The sequence below is a fragment of the Mandrillus leucophaeus genome, unplaced genomic scaffold, assembly GCF_000951045.1.
Source record: "Mandrillus leucophaeus isolate KB7577 unplaced genomic scaffold, Mleu.le_1.0 Scaffold144, whole genome shotgun sequence".
NCBI classification, from domain to species: domain Eukaryota; kingdom Metazoa; phylum Chordata; class Mammalia; order Primates; family Cercopithecidae; genus Mandrillus; species Mandrillus leucophaeus.
Window position 1 is genome coordinate 4,076,212 of NW_012101410.1, and position 24,585 is coordinate 4,100,796.

The window sequence follows — 24,585 nt, forward strand, 5'->3', positions numbered from 1 at the left end:
CCTGTAGTCCCAGCTACTCGGGAGGCTGAGGCAGGAGAATAGCGTGAACCCGGGAGGCGGAGCTTGCAGTGAGCCGAGATGGTGCCACTGCACTCCAGCCTGGGTGACAGAGCAAGACTCCGTCTCAAAAACAAGAAAAAAAAGATAGATTGTGCATCCGTAAAGTACACAGTACTAGGAACCCAGTTGGTCATTATAGATATAGACATAATTTTTAATTATCAGATACCAGACTTCAAAAGGTAAATTATAAAGCTGAGCTCTCAAACAATTTCCATAACCCCTCTGTGAGCTTAATTTATCCCCAGTTCCTTTCCTGAACCCAGCAAATACATCTCCAGGGGCAAAGGTCAGACAGTAAAACCTGCTCCAAATGCATTGCCCACCAATGGAGAAGAAGGTGATCATTTTAATAAATTCCAGTTTCTGATATGGAAGATTTACTCCACAATGCTCTTTTTTTTTTTTTTTCCTTTTGCTCAAGCTGGAGTGCAGTGGCATGATTGCAGCTTATTGCAGCCTCGAACTTCTGTGCTCAACCAAACTTCTATGCAATTCTCACACCTCAGCCCTGCAAATAGCCGGGACCACAGGCACACACCATCATACCTGGTTAATTTTTTTGTAGAGATAGGGTCTTCCTATGTTGCCCAGGTCAGTCTCAAGCTCCTGGACTCAAGCGCTCCTCCTGCCTTGGCCTCCCAAAATACTGGGATTACAGGTGCAAGCCACCGCAGTTGGTCTCCACGATACTCTTGACCAACAGTTAAATTCACCCTTGTAGATGTCAGGATGGGCTGGTCAAATGAGAATTATTTGATTTTCCCGTTAAATCCAGAGTTTTAAAACTCCAGATGTTCTTTGAACATCACCATGGGTTGACACCCACTAGAGTCAAGTTCAACACCATTATCTCATTTCTCCAAAGGCACATTTCAATGTGTCATTTTATTTAATACACAAAACATGAATTTAGGACAACCTGTAGTATTCTCCCGCACTAAAAAAAAAAAAAAAAAAAAAATCCACAAATTAAGTTTTTCCGTAGCAAAATATATCAAAACACGTATGTCTTACACAGTTGCAATGCAGTCTAAGAAAGTCTGCTAAGCTGCGATCGATAACATCTTCATCATTGCTACGTAACAGACCCTACAGACACAGACGCTGTTTACACAGACCTACTGATTTGCTCATCTTAGGCCAGATTTGCTGGTTTAACCATCATTACTTTTTTCACTTATAAATCAGAACCAATCTAGCCATTTTAGTGGCCAAAATAACTATACCATGATCTAATTTCTTAGACTGTTAAAGTAGGATCAGAGTCACTGCTGGTGAATCAATAAAATGCTTGGAAATAAACAGGGAGGAAAAGACTCAACCAACTGGCTGTCGAGGCCAAAGGACCTGCCCATCACTACATCCTCACCCTAAGCCTTGTAATTTACACCTACATTCTGATATTCCAAGGTGCCGAGGGCCAGTCTGTAAGTACCTTGATGTATGTGTGGCAGAACCACTTCGTTATAATAGTCAATTAAATTATTAATGAAAGAACTGTACAAATAAAAGCATCATGCTCTTTTATGGAGTAATAATTATTATCGTAAGCAATGCAAATTGAATAATAAGAATCGTCAGGACAGTTCAGTGATAAGCTAACAATTTGCGGCAATCAGACCAAACATCTCTGCTCAAGCTGTTTAATAAAATAAATAGCAGCTTGTTGACATTTTTGTTCAGTTGAACACACAGACATCCAGAGGTTACTTGTATGTCTCGGGTAGAAGAGCCAAGAAAGAAGTGGAGACTGAATGATATAAAAGTAGAACCAGTTCTAATGGTGGTAATGTAGATGTTTACATATCTATTTATTTATTTATTTATTTTCTTGAGACGGAGTCTTGCTCTATCGCCCAGGCTGGAGTGCAGTGGCATGATCTCAGCTCACTGTAAACCTCCACCTCCTGGGTTGAAGCAATTCTCCTGCCTCAGCTTCCCGAGTAACTGGCATTACAGGCACCTGCCACCACGCCTGGCTAATTTTTGTATTTTTAGTAGAGCTGGAGTTTCACCATGTTGGTCAGGCTGGTCTCGACCTCCTGACCTCACAATCCGTCCACCCCAGCCTGCCAAAGTGCTCGGATTACAGACGTGAGCCACCGCGCCTGGCCAGATGTTTCTGTATCTTCAGGAAACAACAAATCCTATAAAGTGTCCCAGAATCAAATGGCATAATTTATTTATATACACCCATATATATAGACATATATATTTACTTATACATATGCGTTCCATGAAAAGACCATTATTGTAACTAAGTATAATGTTGCAGTTACATTCATGTAAAGAAATAAATCAAATGCTGTGATAATAATAGGCCATCCCTAGTTAGAAGTAGTAGTTAGAATAGTAGGTCATCACTGCCAGGAGCAGTGGCTCACGCCTGTATTTCCAGCACATTGGAATGCTGAGGTGGGAGGATCACTTGAGCTCAGGAGTTCAAGCCCAGCCTGCACAACCTAGGAAGATGCCATCTCTACAAAAATAAAAAAATTAGCTGGGCATGGTGGCACGTGCTTGTAGCCCCAGCTACTTGGGAGGCTGAAGTGGGGGAATCACTTGAGCCCAGGAGTTCAAGGCTGCAGTGGGCTATGATCGCACCACAGCACTCCAGCCTGGGCAGCACAGTGAGACCCTATCTCAAAGGAAAAAAGTAACAATTTAAAAGTTAAACAAAAATAGTTACCAAGCACCTAACTCCCTACGAACAGCCTTGTACCATTCCATAAAAGAGCAACCAGCAGGCCATTCATTTCCTCATGTACCTTATAGGGTCCCGATGGGATACTGTAGAATCACACAGTCTTCAAACAGAACTTAGTACTACCCGATTCTCCGCCAGTTTATCCAAGACTCATCCAGGAGAGAGTGTGTCAATAAACCAGATCCAACAACACAGGGAAAATCTATTAAACTTGAACTGATGAGTAATTTGGACCTTTTGGCAGCTGCTCTGACCAATTTCCTGCCCCTTGTTCACCTGGGAAACTATGTATCGCTTTGAGATAAGGATAACCTGTGGTATTTGGGGTGGGGGGTGCCGTGGGAGGGGTAGGCAAAGGCAATTAAGTCTCATCAGCTTCCAGCAGGAATAAACGCTGAGGAATGGACTTAAACTTCTTGCTGTCGGATGTGTGCATGTCACAAACACACACCTGTTGTACTAGAGTCCTAGTGTTAGGTAAAAGTCCAGCTGTTCAGGGGCCATCTGACTGCACTTTTGGGGTGAAATAATGCCCTTTCCCAAAGCCTGTCCCCTCCTTCACCGTGAGCTGATACATCTGTCATACCGACTGGGCCAATTCAAATGCCATTCTCCTTCAAGAGATCCCAACTTCAAAACAGCCCTTCCTCCTCAGACCCCCTGGCAGATGCCCCTGCTCGGACCCCCAACTGCTCCTCTGAGCCAAATTCTGCCCGATTAAACGAAAATGCTCTCGCATGTACTACGTTGACCCCACCACTGAGGGAGCTATGAGCTTTGAGCATAGCTGAGTTTGGGCTCAAATGACTTGATCTCTGGTTAATGCTCAAATATCCGTTTTGGGAGTTCATATGCACATATCAGAGTGAGAGAGAAATCAACATGGACACATAAACCACATAAACATATCCACTAGAGGGGAACGGCACAGTGTCCTATTTTCCCCAGTGATTAAGAGTCACCCTCTGCCTTCGCAGGGGGTTGGGTCCGCCACATTTCCACCAGGAGATAAACCTGAGTGACCTAGAGTGCTAAAGACCGATGCCTGTTTATCTTTTCAAATGCCATGCCCCCACTCCTTAAATCAGGAGGAAATTCCTCATTGCTGCTATATCTCTAACACGTGCTAATCTTCTTTCTAATAAGAAGGATAAGCCACCGTCTTGAGACCTGCGGGAAATGGTAGTAAGGCAGCAGGAGGGAGAATGAGAAGGAGGCAAGAATGACACCCAGGAGAAGGGGCAAGAGAACCCCAGGCAAGGAGGCTCTGGGACCTGGATTTCACCCAGCAATACAATTTCAGAAATAGTGTTGGGGACAGGCGTACATGGCCAACTTTTTGTTTTGCCAAGTAAGGATACTGAACTCACTATCTTGAGCTTATTTTTCTCATTTTGCCTTAGACCGGGGGAAAGCTCACGTTTGAATACCTACTTGTGCATATCTGTGTGTCTGTGTCCCCCACCCCCTTAGACTAAGCCCAAACACAGCACCTTGGAATCAGCACCTTGGAATTGCCTCTGCCTCCCACACAGAGGCTCCCTAGGTCCAGAAACCACTGAAATAGACCAGACTGGATCCCCGATCTCAGAAGTATTCCTTATTTCTCCTTTCACTCGAGAATGTTTTACACTTCCTTATCTTCCTACCTTCCTTCAGAGAATTTCTGTGAAACATCTTTTCTAGGGTGTTATAAAGCCAACTTAAAAAAAACAAATCAACACTTTCTCTGCAGGACTCACTTCAACCCTTGATAAGAGAGTAGTTTCTGTGCTTCTAAAGGAAATGAATGCTAACTAAAAGGGCATTCCCACTTTCGGCCTGGGGGCCTGACCTGCAACAGCCAAGAACACAGCTGCAGAGAGTGCCAAGGCCTACTTCCTCGGGCAGAGCAGCCAAGGGGCAAAGACTTTCCATGCCTTTGTCTTGAGAATACGCCACAGCCAGCCAGGATGACTGGCCTGAAGGGAACCAACCTGAAGGTTCTGGCCCAGACCCAGCGCTTTCAGCAACAAGTAAGGATTTAGACCAGCTTCATTTCTGAATTCTTGGAAGACAAAGACCATGTATATTAAAGTAGCCGGCACGATGCCTATTTGCCAAGTGTAAATAGGCATTTCGTCAATTTTTTATGGCAATTGTGATCGTGTTGATGAGAACAATGGGAGAAACAAACAAACAAACAAACAAAATAACCAAAGTCCTTTATCCCTTGAGAGGAGACTGGATCTGGCCTCATGACCCCTCACAGGTTATACCAAGAGCTTCCACAAGGCCTTCAACACTGATATCGTTTGGATATTTGTCCCCACCCAAATCTCGTGTTGAAATGTAATCGCCAATGTTGGAGGTGGGGCCTGGTGGAGGTGTCTGGGTCATGGGGGAGGAACCGTCATGAGTGGCTTGGGCCATCCCCTTGGCAATAAGTGTGTTCTCACTCTGAGTTCACATAAGGTCTAGGTGTTTGAAAGTGTGTGGCACCTCCCCTCCCTTCTTGCTCCCATTCTCGCCATGTGATGTGCCTGCCCCCACCTTGCCTTCTGCCATGAGTGGAAGCTCCCTGAGGCCTCCTCAGAAGCAGATGCCACTATGCTTCCTATCCAGCCTGCAGAACTATGAGCCAATTCAATCTCTTTTCTTATAAATTATCCAGTCTCAGGTGTTTCTTTATAGCAGTGCAAGAACGGACTAATACAAACAAGGGCTATTTGTGGAATGAACAATGAATTCTCATATTCATCTCATCTTTTGGTACACAAAAACAATTGGTTTAGAAATCTTTTAGATTAATTCTCACTTAAATAAAATATATATTTTAATCTCACTTCCAATTATCAGTCAGGATCATACATTCTTGGGTAATACAACTGTAATAGTAATTTTAAGAGCTGCCACAGAATGAATGTTTACTATCTTCCAAGTACTGGGTCAAGTACTTTACAAGAATGATTTTCTTCAATTACCACAACACTGGCTGAGTGCAGTGGCTCACATGTATAATCCCAGTACTTCGGGAGGCCGAGGCAGGCAGATCACTTGAGGTCAGGAGTTTGAGAACAGCCTGGCCAACATGGTGAAACCCTGTCTCTACTAAAAATACAAAAATTAGCTAGGCGTGGTGGTGCACGCCTGTAATCCCAGCTACCTGGGAGGCTGAGGCACGAGAATCGCTTGAACCCAGGAATCGGAGGTTGCAGCGAGCCAAGACTGAGTCATTGCACTCCAGCCTGGGTGAGAGAGCGAGACTCCAACTCAAAAAAAAAAAAAAAAAATTACCGCAACACCTCTACAAGATAAATATCATTATCCCTATTTTACAGATGGGGAAATGGAGGTTCAGACAGCTTACATTATTTTCTCAGAATGCACTGCTCAGAAATCCCATTCCAATCACGCAGCTGAGGGGAAGGACTGGGAGCTGAAACTGGCTGACAGCCTCACCCTGGCATCCACTGCCTCAGCCTGAAGATCTTGGATCACTTGATGAAAACCCACCCTGCCATAAGCTACAGCTTTTAAGGTACACACACTTCAACTGGAGCTGCTGAAAACCCAGGCCAGTCCTCTTTCCTGGAAGCCTGTGTTGTTTTCATTCCATTTTAAAGCCTGTTCAGCCTTTATACCCTCTCTCTCGGGAGCCCTAACTTCAGCCCCCAGGCCTTGGCACCACTGCAGCAAAGGGCCCTGTTGCAAAGTCATTCTGCTGGATTAGACAAACCCATTTCTCTCAGGATAGTTAGTGCAATTCCAAAATGGCTTATGATGGGCCAAAACTCTCAACTTGTTTTAAATAAAGCAAGCTCTCCAGAATCCCAGAGCTGTAGTCGGTGATGGCGGTGGGATGAACGCTGGTGTGAAGCTGTCCTCCCTTTCTGCAGATGTCTTTCTCTGTGATCTCTGTGGTCCTTAGTTTCTCTGTATTTAGAATACGAACTCTTACCTACCTCACAGAAATGACTGTAACAACCAAGTGGGATAGTACAAATACTTTTTGAAAAACATTAAATGCCTTCTACAACTGAGATGTTAACATCAGACTTTTCCAATAGGACAGGTTATAGAAAATTCAACTAGGCATTTAGAAGGCCAAAGCATGGATCCAGCAGCTCTCTCTGATACATGTATGGTGATTTCCATTTAATTAACTGTTTCCGGGGAACACCTAGAGCCATTATCAAAGGTGCTAACTGGGCAGCCAATGGGTAAACTCCTAACAGGTCTATGAGTCAGTCCTTTGGAAAGTTTTTGTCTTGTGTTTTCATATTCGGGTTCCATTTATGACTCAAGCATAACTTTCCTTGGTATTAAGTAACAAGGAACTGAGATTAATTGCCCAATTTTTAACTACATTTGGCCTGTTTGCATCCTATGTTGTAAGCGCCCTACTAGGGCTGTAAGAACAAAGAATTTGTCACTGGCTGTTGTGAAAAAGCTTAGGCGCCTGAGCACTTTATGATGACTAAAATATAGGATTCTAGCCTCCTAAGAGGCGGGCGGATCACGAGGTCAGGAGATCGAGAACATCCTGGCTAACACACAGACACCCCATCTCTACTAAAAATACAAAAAATTAGCCAGGCATGGTGGCAAGCGCCTGTAGTCCCAGCTACTCCAGAGGCTGAGGCAGGTGAATCGCTTCAACTCGGGAGGTGAAGGTTGCAGTGAGCCAAGACCATGCCATTGCACTCCAGCCTGGGCAAGAAGAGCAAAACTCTATCTCAAAAAAAAAAAAAAAAAAATGGTTTGAGAACATCACAGGAAACCATGCTGAACCAAGTGTGTTGACTTTTACACCCTATAACCTGGCCAGCTGGCTTTGTGTCTCGAAGCATTGGACTCCATTTTGAACATGGATTTCTTTTTTCCTTTCCGGAGTCTCTCATTTTCTCCATTGTATTCATTCAGAGGGGGAAAAAAAAGACCTCATAAATGTCATTTCATATTCCAAGCAATTTGCTATAGGCAACTACACCATTACTTTGTACAAATAAATTTACATAAATCATTATTAGAATGTTTTATCTTGGCAACATTATTTGGTTCCCAGAACACAAATTAAATGCATGCTTAAAGCAGAATATTTTAAAGTTATTCCTATATTGTTTATGAGACAGGATTAGAAATTTCCATCTAATTTTTCTTTCATGATGGAATTCCTTTAGCTTTCTTTGTACGTTTAGAAACCATATGTATAATTTTCTGGGGGGTTTCTTGAAGCAAGCCATGCAGTAGATGACTGTGCCATGTTTCGTTCATTTTTCAGCTGCTATTCCCTTTGATTTCATGGGTTTGGTTTTGAACACTGATTAGGAAGGCCAGGAACCAGGGGAACTGCAATACAGACTCCTAAGTAGATGGCTTTTTATGTGATAATATGCTGCACATAAACTGGTCTTTGACTGTGGTTAAGCTTTATTTTTTTTTTTAATAAACAAATGTGTAAATAAACTCCCGGCACTCAGTTTCTCCTGGCTGTTTGGGTTGGGAAGGGGCCTGTTTGGATTCTCTGCACAGCACATGGCAAGTCTTCACTGGCTGGAGTTTTACTCCACCCTAGATTTCAAAATAAAATCTTTTCCACGTAAAAAGCAGCTCCCGGTTTTAAAACAAGCTGCACTTGTCAACATCAGGGTAGGGAGTGGTGGCAGGGGACCGGACGGGAAGTCAGGACACGCACGTCAGTGAGGCCTGCTGTTGCTGGCTCTGGAAGACGACATAGTGACTTCCCAGCTCGTCTTCTCATTGGTGTCACAAAGGGCTGGACTCCTGGCTCACGGCTGGAACTTTCTACCAGTATGTGGTCTGAGAACAGATTCCAGGGCCACTGTCAGGGAAGTGGGGCCCCATGAGGTCAAGGGTGCAATACTCAAAAACGGGGAGTGAGGCAGCCCTGTGGAGGGCTTAAGAACACAGATTCCAATAGCCAGGGTTCAAATCAACACACCAAATCAACCACAACCACTTGCTACCTGTGTGACTGAATAATTCAAACCTTTCTGCATCTCTGTTGCCTCATCTGAAAATGAAGAGATTATGCATACATACCTAGCAGTCTTATTTTGGGGATTAAATGAAGCAACACAGCAAAAAGCTGAGCAGTGTCTGACTCTTAGAAGAGGTTCAATAAACAGTAGCTAACATTAATCTTAAAGGATGATCAGTGGAGTCAAGCTAGGGCGATCATATCATTTATGATCTAAACCAGGATATTTCTGGGTGTGAAAGGGAAGACTGTATGGTAATTATATTGGGTCAACTGGTGTATGCTAGGACAGTCCCAGGCATACTGGGACTTGTGTGACTACCCTGCCCCTAGCCCATACCATTCAAGACTCAATAAAGACATTTATTTTTTGCTTACAATTACATATTACACATTTTGCAATTTGTTACTCCTTTTAAAGTTCTTTCATACACCTTATTTGAACTTTTCTTAACTTTTCTTAAAATGTGGGAAAATATAGGACTGAATTACTTATCCCTTAATAATAAGCAAACAAAGTATAGAAAAAAACACAAAAAAGTATAGAATTTCCCCTAGTGACCCAGTGTTGCTGAGCAGTGGGGGACAGTATCCCATGACCTCCTCCGTACTTCCTGGCCTCCTGCCAGAGAGGCAGGGTCATGTAACTGGTCCTGACCAATGGCCTGTCACCTCTAGTCTTAAGCACTTAAGAGTGTGTGTGCAACCGGGCACGCTGGCTCACACCGGCAATCCCAGCACTTTGGGAAGCCAAAGTGGGAGGATTGCTTAAGCCCAGAAGTTTGAGACCAGCCTGAACAACATAGCAAGACCTCATCTCTATACAAAATTTTAAAAACTATTCTGTAGGATGCCTGTAGTCCCAGCTACTCAGGAAGCTCACATGGAGAATCCCTTGAGCCCAGGAGTTCAAGGCTGCAGTGAGCCATGATCACGCCATTGCACTCCAGCTGGAGCAACAGAGCAAAACCCTGTCTAAAAAAATGAATGGAGCTGGGCATGGTGGCTCACACCTATAATCCCAACACTTTGGGAGGCTGAGGCAGATGGATCACTTGAGGCCAGGAGTTCAAGACGAGCCTGGCCAACATGGTGAAACTCTGTCTCTACTAAAAAATAAAAAAATTAGCTGGGCATGGTGGCACATGTCTATAATCCCAGCTACGCAGGAGGTTCAGCTGGGTGGATCCTTTGAGCCCAGGAGTTCAAGGCTACAGTGAGCCATGATCACACCACTGCACTCCAGCTGGGGCAACAGAGCAAGTCCCTGTATTAAAAAAAAAAAAAAAAGAATGGAGCCAGTGCAATAGTTCACACCTATAATCCCAGCACTTTGGGAGACCAAGATGGGTGGATCACTTGAGGCCAGGAGTTCAAGACCAGCCTAGCTAATGTGGCAAAACCCCCATCTCTACTAAAAATACAAAAATTAGCCAGGTATGGTGGCGCATGACTGTAATCCCAGCTACTTGGGGGGGCTGAGGCAGGAGAATCGCTTGAACCCAGGAGGCGGAGGTTGCAGAGAGCTGAGATTGCGCCATTGCACTCTAGCCTAGGTGACAGAGTGGGACTCTGTCTCAAAAAAAAAGAATGGGTGTACGTTCTCAACCCTTTCCTTCACATGTTGCAGCAGCCAGGAAGCCATGTTTTGAGATGTAGATATCACAAGATGGAAGAGGCCTGGGACCTCAAAATACTGGAGGCAAGAGAGCTACACTGGCCCAATCCCTGGGCAAATGAGACATAAGTTTTTGTTGTACTAAGCCCCTGAGATGTGGGATGTACTTCTTTTTAAGACGGAGTCTCGCTCTGTCACCCAGGTTGGAGTGCAATAGCGCGATCTCAGCTCACTGCAACCTCCGCCTCCTGGGTTCAAGTGATTCTCCTGCCTCAGCTTCCCGAGTTGCTGGGATTACAGTCACCCACCATCATACCCAGCTGACTTTTGTATTTTTGTAGAGACGGGGGTTTCACCATGTTGGCCAGGCTGGTCTTGAACTCCTGACCTCAGGTGATCTGCCCGCCTCAGCCTCCCGAAGTGCTGGCATTACAGGCGTGAGCCACTGCACCCAGCCAGGGTATACCTTTTACCCTAATATACTACTGCCTGCCCTGGCTCAGCCGGTTAGTAAGATTAGAACCCACATATTTTACTATAGTTTTCATTCAACAGTATCATAAAATCCTACCAGATTGGGAAAAAGCATTGCCAAGATTAAATGCCATAGCTTACTCATGGTAAGCCTTCAAGGCTTACTTGATTTAAAACAAAATATTTATTTGGTTTAAAATAAAATCGTTCACACCCAGAGCCAAGTAAAAAGAAAAAAGTTCCAAAATGCAAGGTTTGTTTTAATTTGGTGCTGATTTATTCCAACATTTAGGTTAATCCAAGAAGTCTGGATGCCTCATCTTACAGACAACCCTAAGACGAAATGGCCTCATGTTGCATCTAGGTTTTATTTTAAGTTAAAAAGATGAATGGAAATATCCAACTAGAGTGTGACCAATTCGCTATCTCACTCCAGAAAATCCCTCCCTTCCGCTCTTTCCTATTCTAATCCTACTCATCCTTTCAACCTATTTTCTTAATGGGGAGAAAGCTCCACACATCAAATTTCGCAAACACTTATGTCACACAATTGGCTAGGCCAGGAGTTGGCAAGCTTTTTCCATAAAAGACCATAGGGTAAATATTTCATGGTTTCCATTGCACTTATTTAACTCTGTCATTGTAAGGGCAACAACTGCCACAGATAATCCAGAAATGAACAAACATGGCTCTGTTTCAATAAGATTTTATTTAGGGACACTGAAATTTGCATTCCATATACATTTCATGAGGCACAAAATTTTATTCTTTTAATTTTTCCCAACCACTGAAAAATGTGAAAACCATTCTTAGTACATTGGCAGTGCACAGACAGGCGGCAGGCAGTAACTTGGCCCCTGGGCCGCCTGTGGTTTACCAACTCCTGGTCTGGTCTTAGGAGGGGTGGCAACAATCTATTATAGGCAAGTTCTGCAGTGGGAGGAGAACACAAATACTGCGATTCTAGTTCTTCCACTTCCTGGTGGCTGGTGATCCCAGGCTCTGACTCCAGAAGGCCCAAGCTTCTGCACACCTGTGTCCAGGAAGGCAGATGGTGCGTGGCCAGGCAGGGCCCAACTGGCAGCGATGGGGTTCTCAGCTGGCAACTCTCAGTAGCACCTTTAAGACCCAGGACAGGCCAGGTGCAGTGGCTCATGCCTGTAATCCCAGCACTTTGGACAATGTGCCTTGGGAGGCCAAGGCAGGCAGATCACTTAAGGTCAGGAGTTTGAGACCAGCCTGGCCAATATGGTGAAACCTCATCTCTACTAAAAATACAAAAATTAGCCGGGCATGGTGGCGGACGTCTGTAGCCCCAGCTACTCAGGAGGCTGAGGTAGGAGAACAGCCTGAACCTGGGAAGCGGAGGTTGCAGTGAGCAGAGATGGTGCCACTACACTCCAGCCTAGGCGACAGAGCAAGAATCTGTCTCAAAAAAAAAAAAAAAAAAAAGGCCCAGGGCAGTGAAAGCCACCACTGCTTCCACCAGCTAAACAAAGGGCAGCCCTGGGGAAGAGTGAGGGGTGGACAGGATCCACTGCATCATGCCCAAATTAATCAGGGCACTTAGCTGCCATCCCTGACTGTAGCCCCAGCCCTCCCCCTTGAGACCCTCCCTGAATTCTGGCTTTCAGAACCCTCTGGATGCGCTCCCAGCCTTACTTTATAAATGCGTGTTCTTAACTTACGCTTCCTCCCCTGCAGCTCCACTTCTCAGAATCACCCCTTGTGAATCACCAGGTATTGACCTCACAGAGCTCATCCCAGGGCCCTGACAAGCCCCAAAGGCCAGGCAGAGCTCAGAGGGGAGGGTGGCAGGTGTGTGAAAGAAGAGTAAATAATCAGGTAGACAGGCAGAGGCAGGGTGTGGACAGGCCCAGAGAAGCAGAAAAGATCAGCAAAGCAGTGGCCAAGCCAGGGTGGGGGCAACAGAAACCACTGTCCCCAGCAGGACACTGCCAGCCAAAGCCCCTCTGCAAAGGGAAGGTAGAGTTTCCCCAACGGGCTCCACTCCAGGATCCTTAAGGGACCCCTGACGGGGAGTCTGGTTCTAGGTGGGCCAGAGGATCTGGGTCCTCTAGACCTTCTGATTGAGGCAGTCAGGCCCTCACTGCCTGGGCTCACGGTGGGTTCATTCCTGTCTTCCCCTCAAGGCTCAATGTCACGCCGCTTCCTTCTGCCTGGCCAAATGATCCACAGCAACAAAGCCCAACTGAGGCCCTCCCTGGTCCATGAATTCTTCCCTAATTATTTCAATCCCAATCCTCAAAGCTTCTCCATTCCCTGAACCAAGGAACTACCACTAGTTCACAGCCCTGGCCCTAAGCTTAGCACCATCTGCCATTTTCTTATGAGTGAATCAACTTTGCCTAAACTATGGGCTCCCTGAGGAGAGGAGCCAGTCTTCTACTTCTCCATCCCCACCTGTCCCAAGAACACACAACAGATTCTCAATACTTACTGAACGCAACTAAAAGTGCAACATTAGAAAGATTAATACAATTAAAGTAAAACATGAGATTGTGGCAACAAAAATAATTTAGAAGCTAATTTCTATGTGAAAATTCCCAGCAATCTTCCTGTGGCTTTGTATTTCTACGACTTACACCAGAATTTTAAACAAAGATGTGATTCAATGTTTTTAATCATCTTAATGCCTAAATTGGATTGACCACATTGTCAAGTCTGATCAGCTGCATAAATTGATCATTAAGAAGACTGGGGGAGGCGGGAGAGAATACCAGTTGATGGAGAAATAATCAATTTGGCATTTGCATTTAAATATAGCTTTGGCATTTCATTTATTCAGCGCAGTCTATGTAAGGCATGGCGAACTGGGGAAGGCAGTGTAATTACCTGAGTCGGAATGGGTCCAGGAAACTGAGGTCAGCATTGCTCCCGTCACAGAAAGGACAGAGGGGCCTCCATAATCACGAGAACGCTGGTCTTCTAGAGGCTGCTGGAGAGGAGCAGTAGGAAGTCAGAATTAAGCAGAAGCAGCAGAGAGAGCCCTCGCAACCACAATGGATGCCATCTCTGGCCTGACTCTAGAAAATGACGCACTTCAGTGAAAAAGCAATTGTAACAGTACCTCTTTATTTCTTGGATCATTATTAAAAGACTGGATCTTTCACTATGGAGTGTTTTTAAACTGTCTCATGGGGCATAAGAAGATCCAGAAATTTGAAAATACACACCATCTCAATGTGAGATTATTTTATTTTGCTACAACTGCCACTGAGACATTTGTGAGATCATTTTATGTACTACAGCTGCTCCTCAAACACTTGTCTACATAAAGGAAAAACATCAGAGCACCCACAAGCACTCAAGGCCAGCATTCCACCCCACGGACCAGCCTTGATCCCCAGGGTAGACCAAGTGCACAGGCTGCGAAGTCGATGACTCTATTTTATTGTAAAATGAAATGTCTCTGGCTCTACTCCTCACTAAATGGGCTGCAAGTTATTAGGCCATGGTTAACCAGTAATCTTGCAAAATAGGAAAGCTGGTACATGAGACAGATTGCATAATAATCTCTGAGAGAAGATATCTTTTTAACCGGGGCCTCAAGGATAACAAATCAATGAACTCTCTAATGAAATGAATGGTATTAACCTACGCGCTGTCGTCTGAGAATGTTAGGAGTATATTAATGAGATCGGCGGTTCCCAAACTGTGGGTCCTGGAACAGCAGCATCAACATTGACTGAGAGTTTGTTGGAAATGCAAATTCTTGGCCCCTACCCAGTACCTACTGAGTCAGAATACATTATCCAGAAGTAGGGCCCAGAAATCTGTGTTTTAACAAGCCCTCCAAGTGATTCTGATATACCTTAGATCATTCATTTATCCACCCATACAAAGCCATTCTGTTGTAAAATAAAATCACCCTACTCTACTTTGTGCTTAAGCCCCTGGAAGGACAAAGCGTAGAGCTAGGGATTGCATCGTGGAGGGATGAAGAGTCAGAGACGATAAAGAACCTGCCCTCGAGAAATGTATTGTCCACTATGGAAAATAAGACACATCCACAAGCAACTCAAGTACTGGCAGACCGTGTTATTTCTTCTAACGGCTGGAGAGTGTCAAGACAAAGGAGATATTTGTTTCCGTTTGGGGTGAGGAGTGGGGGATGCCACGAAAGGCAGGCATCGTGAAGACAATAATAATGGCCTTGAGATCAGGACAGGATTTTAACAACAAAAACCAGACAGCAACCGAAGCAAAGGCCCAGAGGTTGGAAAGTGTGAGGGCTATTCGGGGGCACGAGGTAACCAGGTGTGGCTGATACACGAGAAAGTTGAAGGTGATCTGAGTGAGACAAGGTTACTTCCAAGTGCAGACAGGTAAGAGCGAGGGGCTCTTCTTCTGTTTTTTCTTTTTGAGACAGTCTCCCTCTGTTGCCCAGACTAGAGTGCAATGGCACAATCTCAGCTCACTGTAACCTCTGCCTCCCAGGTTCAAGTGATTCTCCTGCCTCAGCCTCCCCAGTAGCTGGGATCACAGGCGCCCAACACCACCCTGGGCTAATTTTTGTATTTTTAGTACAGACAGGGTTTCGCCATGTTGGTCAGACTGGGGGCTCCTCTTTTTCAAGTAAAGGCCACCCAGCAGACACCAGTGGCTTATGTTTAATTGATGTCTGGGCTAGGCATGGCGACTCACACCTGTAATCCCAGCACTTCTGGGAGGCGGAGGTGGGCACATCGCTTGAGCTCAGGAGTTCAAAACCAGCCTGGGCAACAGGGCAAAACCCCATCTCTACAAAAAATACAAAATAAAACAAAAAAATAGGTGTGGTGGTGCATGCCTGTAGTCCCAGCCACCTAGGAGGCTGAAGAGGGAGGCGTATCTGATCTTGGAGGTCAAGGCCACAGTGAGCCAGGATCGTACCACTGCCCCATCTCAAAAAAAAAAACAAACAAATCTACATCCAGTTTTCTTTTCTATACTTTTGGCAGTGCATTTTCTAGAGGGAAGAACTGCAACTGCTTCACGGATTAACAGCAGAAGGTTTGTCCAGGAGGAAGAACGCACACACAAAATTTTAAAGTAGATACAAGAATCTGGAAGTCACAGTCGCCTCGGACCATTCTGCAAAGGGGCAAAATGTTACCATGCCTCGACAGCCCCTGAGAACATCTCTGGTTTTAGCTTTAAAAAAATACTGTCATTCAAGTTGAGACGGGCATGACTTAATCACCAAAAAAATTAAATTAATACACCTCCAATTAGAGGAAAAAATACTTTTCATGATCAAGTGGGTATGGCTTTGCTTCTAGAAAATGGACACAAATAGGTTTCATTTCCTGATGTTGGTAGGTGAACAAGGGGGTACTGAAAATGTTTTTCATGTCACACCAAGGCTCGGATTGAAATGAAGCTGGATTCAGAATTGGCAGTCTCTGCTTACCCATGCCAGCTTTGCCACTCAACTTTCTGAGTCATTATGGACAAGGCACTAAACCCCCTCAACCTCCGTTTTTCATCTATCAAGAAAAAGAGGCACCGACCTACCCCACCTTCTTGGAAATTTCAATAAGAAAATAGAAATGAAGTTGCCGGGAAAATTATAAAGTACCATACTATATAAAGGTATAGAATTATCCTCCTCATCGAGGCATTTGGCTACTAATTAACACTTGTTATCCTATCGGCCTTTGAAAATATAAAAGCAACATGTTTCGATGCCCTTGAGATTCTCCTTTTAAATATGTGCAGATACAGCAGTTCTGAGGAACAAACTTGGCATCAACCAAACCATTCTCCCAAGAAGCATTTCAAGGTAAATCTTTTACTTGTAATTAAAAAAAAAATTTTTTTTTATTCCTCTAACCACGATAGAGCATCCAGTTATCTTTTAGCAGCTCCTGGTGAACACAACTCAGTCTTCGGCAACACCGACATATACAATGGCAATAATTTATCATCTCTGCAGTAGTTTAGTCCCAGATGGACCATTTACTAATTTATTTGCATATGTAACTGGCAGAGAGATTAATCAGGCTTCCAACTCGGAAACCTGAATTGAGCTTTATTCCCTTAACAGGCTAACTCTGGGCAGAAGAGGCACACATTTACACAGAAACCAAGAGTTCCTCTTAAAAAGCCTGTCAGCCTCAGATGCAAGCCTTACACACACACACACACGCATGCACACACACGCACGCACACACACGCACGCACACACACGCATGCACACACACGCACGCACACACACGCATGCACACACACGCACGCACACACACGCATGCACACACACGCACGCACACACACGCACATCTTTCTTGAGACAGCTTGCTCCTATGTCAGCTTGGAGGGCTGGTTCTTTCCTCAGATCCTCATGGACTCCACACAGGAGCTGTGTCTGATACAACTGCAGGCAGAAGTAAAACGTAACGCCAAATGCAGTAAAGTTGCAGCCACATTCCCCTCCCTGTCTGCAAGGTCGGAGGCTCAGATTTCTGAAAACGAAGAGATCTTTTTGCAACAGTGCTGCGCCCAGCTGGCCCGGCGATGCAGTGCCCAGGCGCTGGGAGGCATGTGCTTTCTTTTTTCCACTCTTTTTAAGGGTCTGAACTTGACTGAATTCAGCAGCTGCCGTGTCCTCAGCGATGGCTAATGAATTGTTAGCTTTGCTCCCAGTTCCCCTGAGCTCAACTCCCAGTCCACTTTTGTTTTTAATTCTATCCCAATGATATCAGTGTTTAGCATAGAGTGGTGAACGAATTGTTGTTGGATGACGGTGTTTACATATAGAAAGCAAGCCAGACATGGGCAGAAAGCACCAGCTGATCCCTGATGCCTTAAGTGGAACCCACGGCCATGCCAAGAAGGTCTGGCAGACAGGAGCGTGTGGAGGTATTGTCGGCTAAGCTAAGTCCACACACCTGGGGCGTTAACCAACTCTTTCGCTTTGAAGAAGTCACTTGATGGGTCAGGTTTAAAATTCTCTCCTCTATGAATTTAGTTCCCTGAGGTTCCTTCTGGCTCTAAAATCTAATGATTCTATGAATATGAAAAAGATCAGCCATTCACCTGGTTTGTTCCATGTGTTTAGCCGATGACAAACAGCAGGAAGTTTGGAAGCATCTGAAAGTGGCTGAATGGGTCCAGATGCTTTTGGTGCTGTGACAGACATAGCCTTTGGAATCTCAGCAGCCAACAGATTCCCTTTGCACAAAGAACAGAAGCATTTGACGACTGGTCCACAATGTATATCTTTACAAGGTTTTAAGAATTCAATTAAATACAAGAGTTCCATTACAGTATTATTCTAAGTATGGCGAATCCTACAAAAGTACATATGTCATGGCCCTTGTCTTTAATACATTGACACATTAGTTAAGGAGATACACTGCTAATTTTTTTTTTTTTTTTTTTTTTTTGGAGACAGCGTTTTGCCCTTGTGGCCCAGGCTGGAGTGCAATGGCGCGATCTTGGCTCACCGCAGCCTCTGCCTCCCGGGTTCAAGCGATTCTCCTGCCTCAGTCTTCTGGAGTAGCTGGGATTACAGGCATGCGCCACCATGCCCAGCTAATTTTGTATTTTGTTTGTTTGTTTGTTTTTGTTTTTGTTTTTGTAGAGACGGGGTCTCTGCATGTTGGTCAGGCTGGTCTCAAACTCTGACCTCAGGTGATCCACCCGCCTCAGCCTCCCAAAGTGCTGGGATTATAGGCGTGAGCCATTGTGCCTGGCCACTGCTAATCTTAATACAATGCAATATGTGCCACAATCATTGACAAAGAAATGGTTAAGTCAACATGGAGGATGGAGAACTCTTTTTAGTGAAAGGGGGAGATCTGTAAGGTTTTGCAGAGGAAGCGGAATTTAAACTGGGCTTTGCAAAGCAAAGATGGGACTATAGACATCCGGACAGAGGTAACAGTGAAAGCAAAGGCCGATGTGCTTCCAAGTGTGGTCAGGGCACAGTATTCAGGACCCAAGGACAGGGGCACAGGATGCCCAAGGAAAAGAAGACACAGTGAGACGAGAGGCTGGAAAGGAACTCAAAGTGGAAAGCCCTGGATGCCAACCTTTCATCCTGTGGTCTCTGGGAATCTTCAGAAGTTCCTGGCAATGGAGACTCCAGATGAGCCCTGCCTTGGGGGTTTCTTCGGATCATTTATCACCATTGATGACTGGGAATAAGATCCGTCCGTACCTTCATGTTTCTCTTAGTCATTCCACCTTGCCACTATTTGGGAATCCCTCAGATTTATTTTTTTTCTAAATCAATTTCCTGGCCCTTTGAATGGAAGCAATTGAGTTTCCTCTAAGTACTGCCAAGATTTCACATTCCGATGACGAGTTCGGCCTAGCGCTTTACATTTAGGTTCGTGTGTTTTTCTATTCTTACGAAAGACTTAAAATAGCATAGACGGGTGTTTTGTTTTCATTTGTTTCTACACTGGAAAATATTTCTGTATGATGAAAAAAATACACAAACGTCCTGACTTTTGGAAGGGCCTGCTCCAGCACTTCCCAAAAAACAAAAGTTTAACTAGTCATCCAAGCCGTTCACTGAAAGCTTTTTGCTCTCCAGTGTCAGAGTCCCAGGTTATTGAGCCCAGGTTTTCCAAGGTCCTTCAAACACAATAACAGAACGTCATGTAAACTCTCTCCTACCAATGCTATTTGGTCCCCTCAGCCTGGGGGTGCTAAGCACACATAGTATTATGCAGCTTTCACATGGAGAAGCCCCAGGATACATGGGGCACACACCAGGCAAGCCAGGGCATGGGGACGGGGGTCTGCCCTCCCATCTACCCCAAAGATGGGTCTTAAAACTCCACTGAAGTGGGGGGTACAAGTGGGCAGAGCAGCTCTTCCTCTGAGAATGGAGCTGCCTTCGGTATGAATCACCACTAAAAAGTTTCCCAAGGTTTGCACCTATACTCTCAGCACTTTGGGAGGCTGAGGCGAGAGGATGGCTTGAGCCCAGGAGTTTAAGACCAGCCTGGAAAATAGAGTGAGATCTTTTAATCGGGCATGGTGGCGTGTGCCTGTAGTCCCGGCTACTTGGGAAACTGAGGCAGAAGGATTGCTAGAGTCCAGGAGGCAGAGGTTGCAGTGGGGCGAGATAGCACCGCTGCACTCTGGCCTGGGCGACAAAGTGAGACCCTGTCTCAACAAAATACAATAAAACCAAAAAACAACTCCCATAGAAGATACAAATTTCACTTCCCATCTCTGGATTGCTCAGACTACACATGGGCATATATGGAAAACTTCAACATTGATTTCATTTATCAACTTATTTAGAAAGGCACACTGTATCTACTCACTGGGGTGTGGTACATTCCAGGGTTCAGGTCCCTGGTTTATAATCCAAAACCCGTCCTAGCCCTCCACATGCACGGGTGCTCGGAAGCTCCGAGTCCCTCAGAGGTATTCTCTTAACATCTAATCAAATAATGACTATGAAGAATAATATGCAGTACATACTGTTGATAGTTCCCTGTGCACATACAAAAATAGTCTCATACAGCCCAAAGAGCTGTCTGCATCGCTTTTTCTAAAAGTCCACCTATGGTCGGAAAACTAACCTTCTTCAAATGAATAGATTAGCTTAAATTACCATGCCATTTTACATTCTTTTCACTGATACACGAATAATAAAACTATGAGGTAAATGTAGGCTTAAATCGAATAATGGGCATAAATAAAAAAATTTTTGACATTAAAAACTCAGTATAAATTGAACTACAAGATACTTGAAAGCTCCCACAATCATAACGTGCACATTGAAATCCATTAACCTAATACCTAGGCTGCTATTCAAAAGTAGGGGTCTAGCAGGCAAATAAATACTCATTTGAACACTCCTTCTAAATTACTGTACAATCTGGTTGCAAAGTCACACACTTACAAAGTCTATCATCTTTACTTGCTTGCTCTGTAGCCAACACTGAAGTCATATCAGGTTACAATGTGGCAGCATGAGATCAACACAGATACCAGCAAATGGTACTAAAAAGTAGCAGCAAATGTCAAAGACAAACCAGGGTCAGCCTGGAGAGAATGAGATATTTACATAAGCTTTCGGAAAAGACAATGGAGCCCCGATTTCTCCTTAACTGCACACCTAATCAACCTCTCTGCTCCTCACCTGATCATTCTGATATAAAAGCAATTTCTACAGTGATACATTCAAAGACCTTAGTTGCCATAAACTCAGCAGCTGTTAAAAAGATTCTGTTGCACATTCGATTTGCTTTGAGACTCAGCTATTTCCAACCAAAGCTTTCATTTCTTATCCATCACTACCCCCCTGCAAAAAAAAAAAAAAAAAAAAGCTTCATTAACAATATCCTTCTTTGACAAGTCATCTGCCAAGTCCATTTTCTTACCTTTGTAACTCACATTTTTTTCATTTGAGGATATTTACCCAAGCAAGGACAATTGTTTGACTGGAATCTTGCAACTTTCAACTTTGCCCAGATTTTGCCATCGTGCAGAAGGGGAATGCCGCAACCCCCGACACATCGTTCGGTTGAGCTAATACACATCTGAATCCAGGGCTATATTTTAAATTCTTTTACACTTACTTAATATAGTGCATGCCGCCTGTCCACTGATGCGATATCAGAAACCTGCAAGCTACTATTTCTGCAACTGTGTCACTGTAGATAGTCTGAAACATGTACGTAGCTGTTGCCATGGAAACAAACACAGCTAGGGTAGAGTGCCACGCTGTGTTAATTCCTTCACCCATGAACCCCAGGGGAATGCTAACATTCATCTTCTTTCTCCTTTAGTCTCACACTGCTTTAATATTTTTTTAGCATTATCAAATGATGTACTAAATACATATGGTACACCTGAAAATACGGATGGCTGAAACCAGCCGTGGTACCAACCTAGCCTGCCGGCTGTCTGCTTAAGGTGGTGCAGCTCTGTAATGGATCCTTTCCTGAACTTCTCCTGGGAGAAATAAAGAACTTTGTCTTTCTTTTAAAACGGTGTGGGAAGGACAGAAAAGGTGAGCATCTTGTCTCCCCTAAGAAGAACAGTTATCCTGAAATTGTACCGGAATAAAGATGCTATCAGAAATGTGCCTTCTCAGTTCTCTGAAAGGCAGAGGGAGGCCTTGCAAACTTTCTGAAGTGGATCCAAGCTAAGAGTTATTCTCCCTTCCAAGTAGAGCTGCATTAGCAGGCTATAAACCCAATAGTTTTAATTAGGCAAAAGCATAAACCCTTAACAAGGGATTCATCTGTCCCCACTTGGTCTGGATTCCTAAACCCATGCAAGAAGGTATTAAAATGAGTGAGTAGGCAATGAGATGGAAATCTGCCATTATTCAGAAAGAAACGTGATTTTCCTGGAATTTGAACATTCTCTTTTTTGCTTCAAGTTCATATCTCTGCCCTTAGCGATGCTTGGACCTGTGGAGAAAAGTCAAACTCTTTCCCTGCACCTAAAAGCCAAAATGTATGCTTACTGGTGCACTGGGCCACCTTCTCATTATTCAACTGGTAAACCGCTTTAAATATTGGGGTTATACTCATCACAGTAGACAAAAGTAAGCTGTTCAAAATCTTAATTACATCATATCCCTTGGGCTGGTTAATAATATTCAATCTAGATGAAAATGGCCACGTTTTAGATTTGCATGCTCATGTGTTTCACTTGAATACAATTTTCGCACTAAACAATCAATTGTAAGCTTTAAAAGTGCAGCTCTGTGACCTCGAACTGGCATATTTTAAAGAAACCACTACTTTATTTATGGAGATTATGGCAAAATTAGCCTACAAAAGATGAGCAAACTTTTTCTGTTATTTTCCTAAATTGAATCATGCTTGGCTATTTACTATGATAATAATAATAAACTCATTCCTAAAATAAAGCAGAACAGAAAATGGATATATATACACCTTACTGGTTAAAGAAATTCATCACTTTTTAAAAGCAATCTCAAAAATATGTTAGGGTCCAGTAGAAAGCCTAGTCTTCAAGTATTAGCAGGGCAGGTAAGGATTACCCTTTAACTAATCATGACCAGTATTTCAGAGGCAGAACCACAGCAACGAGAATGAAAACTGCAGTCCCTTCCATTAACTTTGCACTTCTGCCTCTTATTTGCTTCAAGTTCAAATCTCTGCCATTATCAATGCCCTTGCATTCTTCTAATATCACAAAGCATTTTGACGTAGGTTATTTCATTTGACTATCAAGGGAGTTCCATGAATTATCTTGGCAGGTATTACCCATCTCATTTCACAGAAGATACAATGAGGCTCCAAAAATCAGCAACTGGTCCGAGGCCACTGGGTAAGTGTCAGAACCTCGCCTGGGTCACCTGATCCAGTGCTCTCTGTAGGGGCCGTGCTGCTCCTAAGCGTGCTCACAATGCAGTTGGCTGCCTGTAATCCCAGCACTTTGAGAGGCCGAGGCGAGTGGATCACGAGGTCAGGTTGGCCAATGTGGTGAAATCCCATCTCTACTAAAAATTCAAAAATTAGCTGGTTGTGGTGGTGGGCACCTGTAATCCCAGCTACTCAGGAGGCTGAGGCAGGAGAATCTCTTGAACCTGGGAGGCAGAGGTTGCAGTGAGCCGAGATGGCGCCATTACATTCCAGCCTGGGCAACAACAGTAAAACTCCATCTCAAAAAAAAAAAGTACTTGACTAGAGTTAACAATACTTATAAAAGGATAGACACTAAGTATCAGATTAATTGGTTTGGGGATTAACTATGGCTGGTGGTGGAAGTTAGGCAAATCCTCCTCTTTGACCTCACCCACCCATTCTCTTCTCCCAAGGCTTTAGGCTGAGTGCAGCGAGCGTTCCCAAAGCATATCATCTCAGCTTGCTCACTACACCCCGCGCCACCTTCCTTCCCAGGCGTGCCAGCCCTCAGTCCTGACACCACTCCTCAGAGTGGGCCCTGCACTGGAAAGACACCTGGCGGGGTCCTTGGGCTTTGGAAGTGAAAGGGGGATCGGGAGCAGCAGTAATTATTATATTTAGCCTCCCTAAGGAAGTAAGCCATTCCAGATGCTGACTGTCATCTCCCCACACCCCGCAATGTTTTTATTGTGGTAAAATACAGATGACATAACATTTACCATCTTAACCACTTTTTTTTGTGTATGTGGGGGGGGTGGGGGACGGAGTCTCGCTCTGTCGCCCAGGCTGGAGTGCAGTGGCACCATCTCGGCTCACTGCAAGCTCTGCCTCCCGGGTTCATGCCATTCTCCTGCCTCAGCCTCCCGAGTAGCTGAAACTACAGGCACCTGCCACCACGCCTAGCTAATTTTTTGTATTTTTAGTAGAGACGAGATTTCACCGTGTTAGCCAGCGTGGTCTCAATCTCCTGACCTCGTGATCCGCCCGCCTCGGCCTCCCAAAGTGCTGGGATTACAGGCGTGAGCCACTGCACCTGGACTTAACCACTTTTAAGTGTACAGTTCAGCAGTTTAAATATATTCATAATGACGTGCAACCATCACCACCATCCATCTCTAGAACTCTGTACCTAGCACACAGTCACACCCCATTCTCCACTCCCCCAACCCCAGCCCTTGGTAGCCATCATTCTACTTTGTCTCTATGATTTTGACTCTTCTACCTCATAAAAGTGGAACCATGGAATATTTGCCTTTTTGTGACTGGCTTATTTCACTCAGCACAATGTCCTCCAGGTTCATCCATATTGTAGCATGTGTCAGAATTTTCTTTTTTTTTTTTTTTTTGAGATGGAGTCTTGTTCTGTCTCTCAGGCTGCAGT

At 44.4% G+C, this 24,585-nt stretch overlaps 1 protein-coding gene across 3 annotated transcripts in view; it reads right to left on the reverse strand.

Annotated features, from left to right (window-relative positions):
• Positions 1 to 24,585, reverse strand: part of FOXN3 (forkhead box N3) — a 520,915-nt gene that overhangs the window by 352,203 nt on the left and 144,127 nt on the right. Inside the window, exon 2 of one of the 3 annotated variants that reach the window (XM_011974303.1) lies at positions 13,702 to 13,804. The exons of the other annotated variants lie outside the window; for them this stretch is intronic. The gene's annotated coding sequence lies outside the window, so the exon portion shown is untranslated. The remainder of the gene's footprint in view (positions 1 to 13,701; positions 13,805 to 24,585) is intronic. 3 annotated transcript variants of the gene reach the window in all.